The sequence below is a fragment of the Micromys minutus genome (genome assembly GCF_963924665.1).
Source record: "Micromys minutus genome assembly, chromosome: 2".
Classification (NCBI taxonomy): Eukaryota; Metazoa; Chordata; class Mammalia; order Rodentia; family Muridae; genus Micromys; species Micromys minutus.
Genome location: NC_137971.1, coordinates 78075620 through 78081619, shown reverse-complemented (window position 1 = coordinate 78081619; position 6000 = coordinate 78075620).

The following is a 6000-nucleotide window of genomic DNA, read 5'->3' as shown; positions in this document are numbered from 1 at the left end:
CAGCCCTTAACACTGAAGAGCTATTTGGAGCTCTTTATCCTTTCTGTTCTGACAAGTGTCTCCTTGTCCTGATCACCAGCCAAGGGGAAGTCAGGCACTTGTCTCCTCTTCTGTTATCTCTTGCCCTTTGTCAGTGCAGTTAAAGCCATCCTTGTCTTCTCCATCTTCAACACAGCCTCCGATTCCCCTTCCTGACTGCTGGGGTTACAGGTGTGCACCACCATGCCTGGGTTCATGCATTGCTGGGGTCAAATCCAGGGTTTTCTGCATGTCCAGCAAGCACCATACCAACCGAGCCACAGCTCCCCTGGGCACGCTGGGATGTCAAAAGTTATCTCAGATATAGTCTCTAGCATTGGGCTAGTTAAACATGGACAGATTCGTGCGTTTTTCTGTTAGCACATCAGGAAATTGTGACAGTTCACAGTGTGGTATTAGCCACCAGCACAACTGGGCTGTTCCCGAATAAGTCACTTTAGATATTGTTATTTAATAATCTCACTGGTTTTATGAAACAGGAATTACCCCCTTCTTTACAGGAGAGGAATCTAGGGTCCAGGGGCTAAGCTACCTGCCAGGTCATACAGAGCCTAAGAAACTGAGCAGGGAGGTACACTCAGTGTGGTCTAGGGCCCAAGCTTTACCATAAGGCCAAAGAGATGGTAGACATCTGAACAGAAGAGCTCTATACTACTATGCATTCATATGTCCTTAACCTCAAAAAAGTCTGCATGTAACAAATTGTACACACATATCTAACCTCCATATGTCTTCTCTCATTCCTTCTGCTAATTCTTATCTTCCTTCATCTAGTTAATTGTAGGCTTAGACTTTTTTCAAAACCTAATTCATTTAGGGTTCTTAAATGCTTCAACCTCCCTTCTAACCCGCCAACCAGAGGTAAAAGAAGGTTAATAGGAAACAGGCATTGTGAACCTGTTTAGAAATAGTTTCTTGGGTTGAAAGCCTGAGAACTGATGCTGGCGGCTTTTGTTTTGCAAAGTTGGGCCAGTATTTGGCCACCTTGTTCGGAGGTTGACTGTGGTGTCCGGGACAGTGGCTGACGTGGCAGGTGTCCCAGGAATGGGAAAAGAGATGGGTTTATGTTTTAGCAGAAAGCAGAGAGCAGTTGTTCCTGTGCTTGGATCATTCAGAGATTACGCAGTCACAACCATGTCTTAAATGTGTGTAATTCAATGAAGAAGACACAAGCCAGTGATTGCAGTATCAACACTCGAGTGTTCTGTAAACACTTTACCAGAGGTTGCAGCTGAACATGGTCATGAGGTAAACCCTGCCCCTGGTTGAAATTTAGTTTCATCAGCTTCTACATGGGATTGTGAGGACTTGGCACATATCACAAAACCCAGCATGTCTTCTCTTTTTTTTTAATATTTATTTTTTTCTTCCTGAAGAAAACAAAGTTCTTTATGGTTAGCAACTGTAATGCTTGAAGTTGGTTATCCCTTATTCTAGTAAATTTTAAATGACAAAGATATAGATATCTTGTTAAATAAAAAAAAAAGGATAAAAAAGAAGAAGAAGCAGTAGTTTCTTGGGTTGATTCCACTCTTCCGTGTCAGGATACCAGCAAACACCAAACATCAGTCAGTAGCAATGGCAGATACGATCCAGCAGAAACAACAAGGCTCCTCCGGCAGGAGTCAGTGAAAGCAGACAGAATCAGCTGGAATACCACAAGTTTTTTTGTTTTGTTTTTGGCGCACTTCTCTCTATTAAATAAAAATCAACGAAGGCCAGGGAAGACCAGAGAAGACCAGCAAAGCGTTGCACGGTGTAGCAATGAATAGCATCCTATAATGTGAGGTCCCATATATATTCTTTCTTTACGTCACGTGTTCTCTCACAAGACAGCTTCCAGAGACATCATGTGACACAACTGAATGGTTAAACAGACCAGAAATTTACACTTCATTTAATACAATCATTTATGTTCCCCTTCGCATATGTGTTTATGCATGTTCACATGTGAATAGCCACAGTGTGAGTAGGGCTACATGCGCATATGTTTGAACATTCAAGTAGAGACCCGAAGTTGACATGGAGTGTCTTCCCCCACACTTTCCACCACATTCTGTAAGGGCCTCTCCCCAAACCTGGAGCTCACCCCCCTGGCTCATCTAACCAGCTCATTTGCCCTGGGGATCTCCTGTCTGGGATTATAAGTAGGCTGTCACATCTGCCCAGCTTTTATGTGGGTTCTGGGACTCCAAACCCCTCAGCCATTTCCCTAGCTCTAGTCACTGTCAACCAGCACTACTGGGTTGTATGAAAGAAACACTGGTTTGGTGTGTGAGCTCTTGATTTCTGGGACCCTGTGTGTCACATGTCAGCTCAGTGACCTTCAGCAAGTTTTTTATTTTTAAGTCCCTCAGCCTCTTCCAGTCCTTTGCCTTAGAGAGAGAACACTAACAGAACCCACTCTGCCTGGCTTGCCTAGGAATCAAATGAGACAATGAAATGCTTCCAAATGTTTAATTTGAGGGCCGTAGAAGAAAGATCCGATCTCCGGACATGTAGTAGAGAGGTGGCAAAAAGGGCTGTCAGGATCTGGGGACAGGCAGGAGGCTTACCCAGAGGTGGAGGGCCTGGATTCTGACCTTGATCACCTTGGCCATGAGCGCATTGTTTGCTCAGCACAATCATGAGCCATGGCTGTTCAGAGACTTACAGAGAGGAGAACTTGACTGACAGGTTGAGTGTCCACAGAGGCAGGCTTCCACTTGCTCACGGCAGCCGGTCTTCACTGCTGTCTATGCTGTGGGCACTTAGAGTTTAATTTTATTTATGGATTTATTGGAGGCAAGGTCTCACATTTCTCAGGCCGGCCTTGAACTTGGACAATGTTAGTTATATAAAGAAGAGTCCATTTATGTAGCCAAACAATGATTTTGAACTTCTAATAGTCCTGCTCCATTCCTTGACTGCTAAGATTACAAGTGTGCAGCACTGTGACTCTGCACCCCCTGGGATCCCTGCATGCTGGGCAAACAAATGCTCCACCAACTGAGCTACATCCCCATCCCTAGGCAATGTTTTAAATGGGAAGGAGAGGATGTGAGGTAACACTTTCAGATGAGAAGGAAGGGTCTGAACTAGGAGTACGAGAATCTAGTCTTGGTGTGGTGGTGCACGCCTTTAATCCCTGCACTCAGGAGGCAGAAGCAGGCAGATCTCTTGTACCAACCTGGTCTACAGAGCAAGTTCCGGAACAGCAAGGGCTACACAGTAAAACCCTATCTTAAAAAAATAGGAGGAGGGGGAGAAGGAGGAGGAGAAAAAGGAGGAAGAGGGGGAGGAAGAGAAGAAGAAGAAGAAAAACTCGGCTTGAATGGGCTGATGGGAATGGGAATGGTGGCTCACAACCATCTATAATAAGATCTGGCACTCTCTTCTGATGTGTCTGAAGACAGCATCGGTGTATTCATGTACATGAAATAAATAAAATCTTTTTAAAAATCTTACTTTAAAAAAGAAGTTAATGATTAATATCGTTAAGATAAATTACTGCTACTTAAACATTTCAACCTTTCAAACAAATATCTTTAAGTGAATACTCATAATTGATATTTCATTTTTTAAGATTTTATTTATATGAGTACACTGTCACTCTCTTCAGACACAACAGAAGAGGGCATAGGATCCCATTACAGATGGTTATGAGCTACCACGTGGTTGCTGGTATTTGAACTCAGGAACTCTGGAAGAGCAGTCAGTGCTCTTAACCGCTGAGCCATCTCCGGCCCCATTTTTCTTTTTCTTTCTTCTTCCTTTTTTTTTTCAGTTAAAAGGATATTTTTTGTGTGTGTGTGTGTTTCTTTCTACCACACCATTCCATGCAACAGCCAAAGGAAACCTCAACAAGTTGATACTTGGACAGAAAAATGTGTACATGAAACATGTTGATCATTTAAAACATAAACAAATGAAGAAACAAATAAAAGAACAAGAACTTTCCACCCAATCTGTCTGCAGTCTCAACTCCCAGGCAGAACCCTACAGGTTAAGGTTGTACATTGTACTATCTGCAAGTTCTATGTTTAGAAGGTACAACTTCCACAAAAGCCCAGCAGTATAACAGCTCAGTGTAACATCTTTGTTCAGAGCTCTACACAAGGGCAAACCCTTCCTTTGATACACTCAGACAAGACCGGAAGTACATTTCCACACAGTCACTGGTGTGGCAAGGGAGTCAAGCTACTCTGCTAGATCCAAAGCTGTGCCCTTTTTTTTTTTTTTTTTTTTTTTTTTTTTGACGTGGTGGTGCATCTTTTATGGCACTGACTGAAATAGCTCACAGTCTGAAGGATCAAACACTTTTGAGGTCCTGTAACTAGGGAAAATAATCAGAAGTAGTTGAGTCCGTTTTTTATTTTGAATTGTGCTTATGTGTAGCGTATGTTTATGTTATGTCTTAAATTTCTGTTAGGAGGATGACTGCAGAAAGCTCACAGGCCAGCTGGCCTGACATGTGCAGGGAAAACAGGCACAGGCCCTGTCTCAAAGGTGGTGGCAGGTGGGGAGCCACACATGACCCCAGGAGGCATTTGTCCTCAGAGCTCCACACATGTCATAGTATCCATCAAAGCAGAATCCTCAAGATCACGGGCCGAAGATTGAGATCTGCAGTCCCATGATGCTCCAGGAGGTACCTTTGTAGAGAGTAGAGGTTTTTCAGAAGCAGTTAAGCCTGGTGACTGACAGGACATAACCCCTGTGTCCCACCTCTCAAGGCCCCTCTCGCGTCTCTGTCCCCACCCCCTCTCCTCTGGTTGTTCCCTCTCCTTCCTTCCCTTCCCTGCTGTCTAGCCTGCCATCATCTGCACACTCACCTCTTACCTGGTCCTCTCTCCACTCAGCTCCCCCTCTCCGCTACTCACTTCCTGTCCCACCCCTTTCCTTTCCTCTCCATCCTGCCTCCTCTCTGTCAATCTCTCTCTCCTCTCCAATCTCTGATGTTCATCTTCCTCTCTTCTTTCACTCCCTCTTTCTCCACATTCTTGCTTCCTGTCTCATGACATTCCCTTCCTCCCTCTCAATCCCCTTTTCAATGTACCATTCTCCCTTTCATCCCACCCACATCCTCCCCTCTTCTCTTCCCTCTGTCCTAGTGTTCCCCCCCTCCTGGCTGTCTGTCTCCTCTCTGCCTGTCTCTCCTTCCTCTCCCTCTCCTCTTCCATATGTATATATCCCCACTATTCTTGCCCCTCCTTCCTGCAGGTGTCATCTCTCTGCTCTGGCACCCCTCACCTGCCGTTTTTCCCTCCCCTTTCCCCATCTCCCTTCTTTCCACTCAGTCCCCTACCTCTCTGGTACCCCCTTCCCTCTCCCCTTCCTGGGCTCATTTCTCTCCAGCCTCCTTTCTCATCTCATTTTCCATCCCCCCTCCCTTTCCTCCTTCTCTCAGCACGGTCTCCCCCTCCCCCATCCCTCCTCTATCACCTTCCCTCCTTCTACTCTTCTCCTTCCTTGCCCTCTATTCCTCTCCACTCCAACATCACCCCACTACCTTCTATTCCTTCCCTCTACTCCCCATCCCCCCCTTCCTCTGCATCTTCAGCTCTTCCACCACTGTCTCTCTCCCCCCACACCTGCCCTCCCCCACCTTCTTTTCTACCCCATCCACTTCTGCCTTCCGTTGTTCTCCACCCCTAGCAGCCCCTTCCTCTGCTCCTCTCCTTTCCACACCCTACTCTTGTCTCTCAGCTCTCACCCCTAGCTCCCCAGTTCCTCCCCTTATTCTCCCCATCTCTCTCTATTCCAAACTCTTCCCTCCCCTCCTTCCTAGCTCCATTCTCTCTTCCCCTCCCTAGATCCCTCCCCCAGCTCTTCCTTCCCCATCAAAGCTTTTGCTTTTCTCCCCAGTCCATCATCCACCTCAATCATGTCCTCCCTGGTGCCCCTCCACCCTTTTCCTGTCTCCCAACTTCACCCTAGTCCTTCTCCACTCACCCTTTTCCGGAAACCCCTCCCCTTTAC